The 12,456-nt window shown below is 55.3% G+C and overlaps 1 protein-coding gene across 1 annotated transcript in view; it reads right to left on the bottom strand.

Annotated features, from left to right (window-relative positions):
• HDAC4 (histone deacetylase 4) overlaps positions 1 to 12,456 on the bottom strand; it is a 288,194-nt gene that overhangs the window by 245,598 nt on the left and 30,140 nt on the right. The gene's annotated exons all lie outside the window — the stretch shown is intronic.

Genomic DNA, 12,456 nt, shown 5'->3' with positions numbered 1-12,456 from the left:
ACTGTCGGCAGGCACCCTGCCTGGCTGGCTTCCCTGCAAACGCTGCTGCGCGCACTGGAGTGCCCAACGGTGGCTGCCCAATCGTGGCAGGGTGGGCTCGTGGACCCCTACTCCTGCACGAGACATGTCCTTTGATCTGGTGTGTTCAGAAGCCAGTTCCCGTACAAACAGTGCACTCTGCACAACACCAGGCCCTCTATCTCGGGGGGAGCAGAAGGGCTCTGAAGCAGTACTGAGGCTCGGGGCCGGGCCCGGGACAGGCCAGGGCGATGGCGTGAAGGGAAGCACGGCCTCCTTCTCCAGAGGGCACCTCCCCGGGCCAGGGGGCCTCTGTGGGCATCAGCAGCCCCTGCCAGCCCAGGGACGTCAGCCCCTGCTCGTCGCTGGTTTTGCCCGTCTTGGAGCAGTTGCGCCAGGGCCCCCGGCCACCTGGGAAAGGCAGTGGGAGCCGGGTTGGTGGACAGACTCTGGAGCAAGTCTGGAACTGTGAACCAGGAGCCAGAGGAACCAGTTCTCGAACCCGTGATGCGCAACGCCGGTGCCTGGACTGTGAGCCCTTTTCTCCAGAGTGCAGAGCAAGGCAAGAACTCTCGGGTTCCAGAACACAGGCCTGTGAGGAGGAAGGTGTACCCGCCACGGCTTCAGGGTCACAGGCCACAGAAAAGGCCGCCGAATGATCTGGGCAACAAAGACCTCCCGGAGGGATCTGGAGAACCGAGGAGGGGAGATCTGGAGGCAGAACGTAAGGGACAGCCCCCAGAAGCCCGGCCTGAGGCCTGACTCCCAGGGGCCGCATTGGCTCAGCCCTGAGGTACATTTCCTGGCCAGGCCGGGGCTGGACGCCTTGACTGCAGCCCCCCAAAGTGAACCCAGTGGGAGAGGGGTCACTCCTCAGAGGCCGACTGAGGTGCTGTGAGGGGTCAGAACGGGACCCGAGTGTCACACTCGGGAGGGCTGATGCAGGTCCCCCAAGAGGCAGCACTGCTGGGCCTCCCCAGCCCCCCGGCGCGTCCCCGCAGGTGCCCCCGTCTGATTAGCGTCTGCCTCCTGCACTCACAGGAGGTGCCACGGAGCCAGCAGGCGCTCGTCTGTCCCTGCATAGCACCCACCAGCCTGGAGCCGGGGCTGCACTCTGTCTGGCCCAGCACCCACAGCGAACGGTATGACCCTGGACCAGTCTCCTGCCCTCTCTGAGCTGCGCCTCCGTATAAAATCCCTGGGCTGGAGGGAACCAGTGCTCACTGGAGCATTTTCAGGGGAGCTCACTGAAGAAGCTTCATGAAGAAAGGCTCGCCGTTCAAAGACCACGGAGAAGGCAGGCCCCTCTGCACTGCCTTTGGGCCTTTGCACACACATGGACAGACGGCCCCAGGGCTGGGCACCACACAGCCGTGACCGCCCCGGCCATTCCCTCTGCTGCCCCATGCCTGTGGGTCTCGCCCCCCGACTTCTCTCAAATGTGTCTCTCCAGAGGGGCGTCCCCCAATGCTACACCACAGCCATCACTCCCATCACCGTGCCCATTCCTTCCAAGCTCTTTCCTTTCTCTGACAGTTTATATAGCCACACCTACGTGAAACGATGGAGGTGTATATATTTATACACACACACACACGCATGCACCCACACACGCATGCACCCACACACGCATACACATGGGCTGAACTGAATGAACTTTTGAAAAGCTTTCCTGATTCCACATCAGAAATCACCTCAAAAGGAGCTGAGGTCAAAATCAAACTGCAGAAGCCACAGTGCTCTGACTTTTGGAGATGAAGGGAAAAAATTAAGGACCACGTCTAAGGTGGAAGATTGCTGTTACAGTTCAGACGCTCAGTCGTGTCCGACTCTCTGCAACACCGTGGACTGCAGCACGCCCGGCCTCCCTGTCCATCGCCAACGCCCGGAGCTCAAACTCGGGTCCATTGAGTCGGTGACTGCAGGCCAAAGACTGCAGGCGTGCAAAAGCATGTGCAGGACGCCCACTGCCTCAGAGCGGACCCCCTCCAGGGGCACTGCCGTGGAAAAGCAACAGGTGACTGAGGCGCCTGGGAACCCTCGGGGTTCCTGGGTCACACGAGGACCCCGCTCGCTGTCATGAAGATGCCAGGACATAGGAGTAAATGACAAGTTAAGAGCAAACTGTTTACAGGTGGAAACTAAATCAACTCCTAGCAAAGGAAGCAAAGCACCCCAACCCCACAAGCAGAGCACGTCTTTTCTGCTCAGTCTGGGAGGATGACCTGTCAATCACGTGGCCCACGGGGGCAGCCACACTCTCCCCTCTGCCCCCGCCCCACTGCACCAGCGTCGCTGCAGGTGGACAGCCCAACGGGAGAGTCACAGTACAAACATAAACTAGGAGTTCAACCTCCGTGCAAAATAAAACGCAAGTGTGAGACGGCTCCTCTCAGCCTGGTGGAACTGTCTGATGGCACGTTACTAACCAGTAGATTATTGTTTTTCTAAAAAAAAACATAAAAACATACACAAAGACAACACCTGGCATTAAGATCTCAAAAACTAGAGGAGTTTAAGGTTTGTGAAAACTACTCAAGAATAACATTTGAAATTTAGATCTGTATATCTCTAACTGAATTATATATTTTTGGTAAATATTAGACAAATGTTGAACATGTGATAATTACAAAAGCAACTGCATTTATAATTTCATTCTTTCCTGATTTATCATATAAATTAAAGCCCACATTTGTGAAGCTGAACACTAGCAAGGAATATGGAATTTTAAGTCACTAGCACTTTTACAAAGACAGAAATGATCATCCACAAATAAGCAGTCTTTGACACTATGCATGTATTTATATGAAGACCTCTCTTTATTTATCTCTGCTGCATATAAAACAGATGAAACCAAACGCATCACCACTGCCTGTGTATGCTCACATTTTCTTCACCAAACCCTTTGAATCTAGAATCACCTATAGTTCTTCCCTCCTGCAGCGGCCCTTGGAAATTTCAGCTGACCTAATTTCACAAAATAAGCCATAAACCTTCCAAAGGGTAAAAGTCTTAGAAACTAAAAATCCTTAAGAGAACATTCTTTTAAAAATCTTGTTAAGCAGCCACAAAGAGGACATGCTCCGCCACTCTCTGCAATCCTCTGCATCCCGTCACATGGACAGCAATGGCCGCAGCTGGGTCCGTGCTCTTCCCCACCATGGCCTCAGCCGGCCAGGCTGGTGGAGAAACCGCACGCTGCCAGCGAGCCCAGAAAGAGAACCAAGAGCCACAGCCTGCAGCGCCCCAAAGCAGGACGCAGGGGACAGGTCACCAGCCGAGGACAGCGGGGAGCCACTCCCAGAATCAAGAGGGACGCCAGGACGACCCTCACACCACGTCCATGCAACACCACGCCGGCAATGCTTGCCAATGCAGCAAGGCAAGAAAAAGAAATGAAAGGCACAAAGAGGGGAAAGGGAAGACCCTGCACTGCTCACAGACAATGCGCTACATACACAGAAAACCCAAAGCAATTTACTAACAACCGTCAAAACTCCTGGATGAACTTAACAAGATGACAGGGTACAAGGCTGACATGCAAAAAGTCACTGCATTTCTACTGCCAGCAATAAGCACACAGAAAATAAAAAGATAACACCTTTAAAAAAGATGCCGTTTACAATAACATCTAAAATTGCAAATATCCAGGGCTAAATCTACCAGAATATATATATAAGCACTCTGCAATTAAACTATGAAACACTATAGGGGTAGTGCTAGCCACTCAGTCGTGTCCAACTCTTTGTGACCCCACAGACTGTAGCCTGCCAGAGTCCTCTGTCCATGGGATTCTCTAGGCAAGAATACTGGAGTGGGTTGTCATTCCCTTCTCCAGAGGTTCTTCCCAACCCAGGGATCAAATCCAGGTCTTCTGCACTGCAGGCAGATTCTTTACCATCTGAGCTACAGGGAAGTCCATGAAACATAAATTACAAATGAAATTACAGATCTAACAAATGGAGGAATATACCCTGTGCAGGACAAGGCAGTGTCAACCCCCCCCAATATCCTTGCCTGACGAGGTCTATGGGCAAAGCAGTCTGCTGGGCCATAGTCCATGGAGTCGCAAAGAGTTGAACAAGACTGAGCGACTAACACACATATTACAAACCTATGTAATTCAGACACCGTGAAAGAGCAGATAAATCAAACAAGGAGCAGAACATTCCAGAGTGAGCCCATCACACACATGCAATATGTCTACAGCAAAGGCTGCATTCCAAATCCACAGGCAAACAGGCAGGTCTTTTCGATAAACAGTGCTTGACTTACTAGGATCTTTATGGAAACAGAAATGAACTATGGCCTGGACAGCACATCAACAAGCAAATTAGCGTGAGATGGACCACAGACCTACATGTTAAAGGTGAGACTAGAAAGCCTCACCTAGAAGACAACATCTTAAGAAAAAGATCTGTGGGCAGACAAAGATTTCTTAAACCTATTTAATAATTTAAAAATGGAAGGCATTAACCATGGAGGAAAGAAAATGACATATTATACTGCATCAAAATGAAGAACTTCAGTCTGTCAAGAGATCCAGCAGAAGAGCAAAAAGGCAACCCAGAGAGCAGAAGATAATCTGCCCAATACATCCAACAAAGGATCAGAATCCAAAATAAGTAATTCACTAATCATAAAGAAAAGGCAAGCAACCCAAATAAAAAATGGGCAAAAACTATGAACAGGCATTTTTGCAAAAGAGGACTCCAAAAGGTCAGTCATCACAGGAAGAGGTTCTCAGCAACTGAAATACTAAGGAAATGCAAATCAAACCCACAACAGGATCCCACAAATGGTTAAAATATAAAAGCAGAGCAGAACCCAGCACTGGCAAGGGTGGAATGACCAGACCTCTCAGATGCTGCCTTGAGAGTGGGTGGGAGAAAACAAGTATGGGAAAGTGATGCTCAAAACGGCCTGTGAGGCTCACGCGGGCTCCCCAGAGCCATGCACGAGTGATACCACGCAGACACACCCGCAGAGGCTCACGCGGGCTCCCCAGAGCCACGCACGAGTGATACCACGCAGACACACCCGCAGAGGCTCACGCGGGCTCCCCAGAGCCACGCACGAGTGATACCACGCAGACACACCCGCAGAGGCTCACGCGGGCTCCCCAGAGCCATGCACGAGTGATACCACGCAGACACACCCGCAGAGGCTCACGCGGGCTCCCCAGAGCCACGCACGAGTGATACCACGCAGACACACCCGCAGAGGCTCACGCGGGCTCCCCAGAGCCGTGCACGGGTGATACCACGCAGACACACCCGCAGAGGCTCACGCGGGCTCCCCAGAGCCGTGCACGGGTGATACCACGCAGACACACCCGCAGAGGCTCACGCGGGCTCCCCAGAGCCATGCACGGGTGATACCACGCAGACACACCCGCAGAGGCTCACGCGGGCTCCCCAGAGCCACGCACGTGTGATACCACGCAGACACACCCGCAGAGGCTCACGCGGGCTCCCCAGAGCCACGCACGAGTGATACCACGCAGACACACCCGCAGAGGCTCACGCGGGCTCCCCAGAGCCACGCACGAGTGATACCACGCAGACACACCCGCAGAGGCTCACGCGGGCTCCCCAGAGCCACGCACGAGTGATACCACGCAGACACACCCGCAGAGGCTCACGCGGGCTCCCCAGAGCCATGCACGAGTGATACCACGCAGACACACCCGCAGAGGCTCACGCGGGCTCCCCAGAGCCATGCACGAGTGATACCACGCAGACACACCCGCAGAGGCTCACGCGGGCTCCCCAGAGCCATGCACGAGTGATACCACGCAGACACACCCGCAGAGGCTCACGCGGGCTCCCCAGAGCCATGCACGAGTGATACCACACAGACACACCCGCAGAGGCTCACGCGGGCTCCCCAGAGCCACGCACGAGTGATACCACGCAGACACACCCGCAGAGGCTCACGCGGGCTCCCCAGAGCCACGCACGAGTGATACCACGCAGACACACCCGCAGAGGCTCACGCGGGCTCCCCAGAGCCACGCACGAGTGATACCACGCAGACACACCCGCAGAGGCTCACGCGGGCTCCCCAGAGCCATGCACGAGTGATACCACGCAGACACACCCGCAGAGGCTCACGCGGGCTCCCCAGAGCCATGCACGAGTGATACCACGCAGACACACCCGCAGAGGCTCACGCGGGCTCCCCAGAGCCATGCACGAGTGATACCACGCAGACACACCCGCAGAGGCTCACGCGGGCTCCCCAGAGCCATGCACGAGTGATACCACACAGACACACCCGCAGAGGCTCACGCGGGCTCCCCAGAGCCATGCACGAGTGATACCACACAGACACACCCGCAGAGGCTCACGCGGGCTCCCCAGAGCCATGCACGAGTGATACCACACAGACACACCCGCAGAGGCTCACGCGGGCTCCCCAGAGCCATGCACGAGTGATACCACGCAGACACACCCGCAGAGGCTCACGCGGGCTCCCCAGAGCCATGCACGAGTGATACCACACAGACACACCCGCAGAGGCTCACGCGGGCTCCCCAGAGCCATGCACGAGTGATACCACGCAGACACACCCGCAGAGGCTCACGCGGGCTCCCCAGAGCCATGCACGAGTGATACCACGCAGACACACCCGCAGAGGCTCACGCGGGCTCCCCAGAGCCATGCACGAGTGATACCACACAGACACACCCGCAGAGGCTCACGCGGGCTCCCCAGAGCCATGCACGAGTGATACCACACAGACACACCCGCAGAGGCTCACGCGGGCTCCCCAGAGCCACGCACGAGTGATACCACGCAGACACACCCGCAGAGGCTCACGCGGGCTCCCCAGAGCCACGCACGTGTGATACCACGCAGACACACCCGCAGAGGCTCACGCGGGCTCCCCAGAGCCATGCACGAGTGATACCACACAGACACACCCGCAGAGGCTCACGCGGGCTCCCCAGAGCCATGCACGAGTGATACCACGCAGACACACCCGCAGAGGCTCACGCGGGCTCCCCAGAGCCATGCACGAGTGATACCACGCAGACACACCCGCAGAGGCTCACGCGGGCTCCCCAGAGCCATGCACAGGCGACACAGGAGCATCATCTGCGGTTGGTGAAAACTGGAAACCTGCCACGTGTCCATCAGCAGCAGAGTAAATAAACTGTGAATCAAAATACAGTTGTCCAGAGAACATAGTCCAGCAACAAGACCAAACAAAGTGCACCTAAGAGCAGCAGCACAGAGGAGCTCTGCGGCTGGGGGAGAGCAGACACTCAGGAGCGCACAGTGCGTGACTCCACAGTGTGAAATGCCAAAGCAGGTCAAATAACCTGTGCTCTTAGAGGCCGACACGAGTGACCCTTGGGTGTGGAAGGAAGAACCAAGGGGTGTGCGGTAATGTTCTGTTTCCTGATCCAAATGAAAACTCCGTGAATGGGCAGAAACTCACCCACCTGAATGCTTTGGGCTGCTAAAGAGAGACAGGGAATCAAGCACTCAGAGGTCATGTTGCACGGAAGAAAGATTCAGAATAACACCTACTTGGTGGGTCCGTTCCATCTGCACTGTTCCAGCAGAACACTGGCTTTCTGGGCTACTGTACTCTCCAATATAGCAGGCTCCTGCTGCTGTGCTCTGACAACCACCATGTACTCGGGAAATATTTACCAAATTACCTCGTCTGGAAACAGCAAAAGCTCACAGAAACCACACAAGATGCATGAGTCTGAGTCTGTAACACAAATACGGGCGGCAGGGTCAGGAGGGATTCAAACTGAGGCAAGTCCCAGGAAGCCCCAAGCCAGGCTGTCAGACAGTAAAACGTATAGTGGAATAATTTTAATTCAAACATTTTTCAATTAAATAGTAAATTTAATTTGAATTAAGATTAATATAAGTTTAAATAAGTTTCAGTCAAAAAACAAGCTGTTGACTGTAAGATTTTTCTGAGCCCTATTTATCCATAGCCAGCTTCTTAAATAAGCATCGTTTTGTTCACCAGACACCCTTCATGAAATACGTAAGGTTAAGCAACTATGTTTTGTAAGAGTGACATTTGATGATGGACAGTCACACAGTCAGACAAGATGTTTTCCCAGTAATCTGCTGGGACAGTTTTATGTTGTGGTTGCGTAATAGGCTCTGTGTGCTACATTGCTTTAGTTGTGTCCGACTCTTCGAAACCCTATGGACCATGGCCCGCCGGGCTCCTCTGTCCATGGGATTCTCCAGGCAAGAATACTGGAGTGGGCTGTCAAGTCCTTCTGCAGGGGATCTTCCCAACCCAGGAATCGAACCTGCCTCTCTTATGCCTCCTGAATTGGCAGGCTGATTCTTTACCACTAGCACACCTGGAAAATCCCAATAGGCTCTATACTTGAAAGTAGTAAGATTTCATTTCTGTGTTCAAACGGGAATTTCCCTAACTGTGTGAAATCAGGCTCTGTGCTGAGCAGAGGGCTAGGATTCCATCAGGCCTGACTCCCTCCGCCTGCTCTGCAGAGGCCAGAAGGTCCAGCCCGAGAGGAGCAGGGGGACGGGCACTGTGCCATCCTCGCACGCGCGTGTGCACACGCCGTCAGCAGCATGACAGCATCCGCCCTCCCCCCCGAAGCAAGCAGCCTCCCAGCGCCCTGGATCCCTGCTCCACACGGCCGTGTCTGTTGATTGATAATTAGCCACACAAATAAACTTTAGATTAAGGGTCCAAATGGATAAAGAGCCTAGATAAAACAACACTTGTTTCCTGAGCTGCTGAATAAAATAATTTTAGAGGAAAAGGTTCCAGCAGGCAGGCAGGGGGCTAGAGATCTGACTTGTGAATGGAGAAGTCAGATAGGGTGGGGGGCAGGCAGGCCGAGGTCAGACACTCCCATGGCTGGAGGCCTAGGACATTCCGCATCAGAATGGGGTGCTGAGCACCCCCCCGTGTGGTTCCCCGCCTGGTCTCACTAAGTGGGGGTCAAGGGAGAAAACCTGTGCAAACCCAGGACCCTGAAGAATCCCTGGGGGCGGGGCGGTACTAGCAGTTCGATGTCCACAAAGTTCTACTACAGGCCTGAGGACAGATCCCAGATGCGGGGAGCGAGCAGGAACTCCAGGGTCCACCCCCCTCCCCCGGGGGCCCTCGGCCCCCAGGAAGCCATCCTTCATCCTTGCCCTTCGGTTTACACAGCACGTCGATGCAGCGGAGATATGCAAGGACTTCTGTCTTCTGGGCCACGGCCCCCGCCGGCAGACGGGCGCGCAAACTCCCCAGCCAGCTCCCCTCTCACCCCGCCACCACTCTGCAAGCTCGGGGCCCGCCCTGCCTGCCAGGAGCTGTGCTGCGTCTCCCCCGTCGTGTTCACCCCTAAACGCGTGCGTTCCGTGTCCCTGACGAAGGGTGTCCGCACTGCTTCTTGTCTTTCTTTCTCCTCCCGCCGCCCTCAGCCACAGGTCATTTCTGCGCGGGGACAGTCCGTACTCTTCTCCGTTCTCACACACAGATTTACACACAGAGACGCACACACACGCCCACACACACAAACCCCACGTGTTCTCGCTCTGCCTTAGAGAGAGTTCATCAGCAGACTTCTCAGCGTCTCGCCTGTCACCCAACAGTACTTCTTGGGGCGCCCCGTCCATCGTGTGTGTACCAAAATCCGGCCGATTACCGCCCGACTCAGGGGCGCAGGCTTCCTTCCGCGGGCGTCACTGCCGGGCGGCTCAGTACAAACATCCTCACCTGCGGGTGCCCGGGCTCCCTGGGAGAGGATGCTGAGTCGGGGACCACGTGTCTCCCATCTCAGGACGCAGCCGCGGGACGTCTTTCAGAGCCAAGCCACCGCGCACAGCTGCTGCAGTCCCACCCGAGGCCACCGCTGCCCCACAGTCCCGCCTGCAGCAGACGTCATGTCTCTCTCTCCCGCCGCTCTAGCTGAAAAGCAGAGTCCCCGCCACCCGTGTCTGCGTCTCCTCGCGGTGCTGACGGGCTGTCCTCTTCATTGTGATGTGTTCTTTGTGCTGCCCACTCTGTGTTCAGTTTTATTTTTTTTAATTATATATGTATTTATTAATTTTATTGATTTATTTTTGGCTGCGCTGGGTCTCCGCTGCTGCTCAGGTGTTTCTCCAGCTGCAGAGAACGGGGGCTGCTCTCTTGTTGCAGAGCACGGGCTCTCGGCCACGCCCGGGCTTCAGTAGTTGCAGCTCCTGGGCTCAGGAGTTGTGGTGCACGGGCTTGGCTGCTCCACAGCCTGTGGGATCTTCCCACATCAGGAATCGAACTCGTGTCTCCTGCATTGGTGAGCGGATTCTTTGCCAGTGAGCCACCAGAGAAGCCACGGGTTCCGTTCCTGAACTTGCCTTTCCAGTTTCTAAGAGGCCTCTGGAGAACAGAAACATTCTTCTTTAGCCGTTAAATGTTACACACGTTTTCCCAAACCTCTGACTCCTGGACTTTGTTATTGGTATCTTTATCCGATCAAAAGTCCTCAATTTTAAACTGTCAGAGGTGTCTTCTGCAGCTTCTGGGGACCCTGGGCCCAACAAATGGGTGACTGTCACTGCAGATTCCTATGGCTTTGCCTTTTATATTGACATCCTGAATCCTGTTGGAATTCACCTTCCCTTTATCTTTAAACATGAACAGGCAATTCAGCGGCCATTTAAGGAAAAGTTGAAATAAGAAAAAAATAAGATCAAGATAAATAGAAAAACTGACCCCAGAAGACACCACGGTAATTGGAGCCCCTATAACAAGTGACACAGAGAATGCAGACAGCAGGGGCAAGACACAGCCCTGAAAATGCCAGCAGGGGCGGCCGGGCCACAGGGAGCACGCTGGGACTGCAGGCAGGCAAGTGCCAAGATCGGCAAGCCACAGAGGAACGGGTGGGGGGTTCCCGGCGAGCGAGCCTCAGAGGACAAAGCTGGTGCCCGGGACGGGTTCACAGGAGCTCCACCAGCGGGTGACAGGCATGGAGGAGAGCGAAGGATGGATGACGGTGGTGGTCGCGACAATGATGTGACGTGGACGGTGGCGATGGGGAGGAGGGTGATGAGACAGTGGTGGGGGTGGTGGAGAACGCTGACGGTGATGAGGGAAGGAAAGGAAACTCCCCTCCAAATGACCCCACAATAAGCCCTTACAAGAAGCAGTTCCCTGTGTGCCAACCAGGATAAATTTAAGTCCCCAAAATGCCAGGACACCTGAGTGAAGCTCCTACAGCTTCAGAGGGAACCACTTCACATCAGAGACCGTGAACGTGACAGAACTGGGTGGCTCTGCGCTTCTCGTCAGCAACAGGGGACCAGCTGCCTGCTGCACTGGCTCCCGAGCTCTGAATGCTCCTTCTGCCCCCAGACAAGGCACGTCTGCTCATGGCCCCGTCGGCGAGCCTTCTAGACAGGGCCCTTGTCACTGAGACAGTCAGGAGATGCTGGCCCTAACGTGTGTGGCTGTTGCACTAAGTGACGCAGGCCTCCCCGGCCAGGCCCAGACCTGTGACTTCCCGGCCACTGCGCCCCGTGGCCAGCCAGAGGCCACTAACGCCCGTCAGTCACGGGCCCGACAGAGAGCGGACAGGTCCAGTCCAGGGTCCTCCTGATGACTTCGCTTGCCTCAGACCCTGATGCTTCTCAGCTCCATGTGTCCCCAGATACAGCCTGAGTGGCCAGACCTGAGTGATGGTTAGTTAAGGAAAAGCAGGGAAGGACTTCCCTGATGGTGTGGTCGTAAGAGTCCACCTGCCAGGGCAGGGGACACAGGTTCAGTCCCTGCTCCAGAAAGATCCCACATGCCACAGAGCAGCTAAGCCCATGTGCCACAGCTACTGCGACTGTGCTCCAGAGCCTGGAAACCGCAGCAAAAGAACTGCTGCCAGGAGAAGCCCGCACAGCGCACAGCCCTGCCTGCCTAGAGAAAGCCTGTGCAAGGCAACGAAGACCCAGAACAGCGAAGAATCAACATCAGCAGCGGGAAGGGGCTGGGTGGCGCCATGGAGGGGGGCACAGTGGCAACACCTCCAGCCCTGAGTCGGAGGAGCGTGGGTCCGATGTGCCGGGCGGCGACCTCCGTCAGCACACCGCGCTGCGCATCGGCAGTGTGCTGAGGTTAACTGTGAGCGGCGTCCCCACACGGGAAGGTGACTCGGTGAGGAGGTAACGCATGAGGGGATGCTCCTGTTAATGAACCCAATCCCGGGAATCATTCCACGATGTACACAAGTTACATGCACACAACTTCATCAGCTACACAGTGAAGAGTGAAGACCCAGCAGAGGGCAAAGAAACGCTGCGACGACCACGGGTCACAGTCACGAGCAAGCCCCAGGCAAAAACACTCCTGGCAATCGAGGGGGCTGCAGAACTGCAGAGAGAAAACGCCTGCATGCACGGCACGCATGTGGCTTTTCAGAGGACTGGCTCTTTACTGAAAGGGGAGCTGACTCCGAGT

The sequence above is a fragment of the Moschus berezovskii genome, chromosome 4 (assembly GCF_049115385.1).
Source record: "Moschus berezovskii isolate FMDL1 chromosome 4, NW_MosBer_1.0, whole genome shotgun sequence".
Lineage (NCBI taxonomy): Eukaryota > Metazoa > Chordata > Mammalia > Artiodactyla > Moschidae > Moschus > Moschus berezovskii.
Note: the sequence above shows the minus strand (reverse complement) of the source record. Positions and strands in the feature narration are given on the sequence as shown.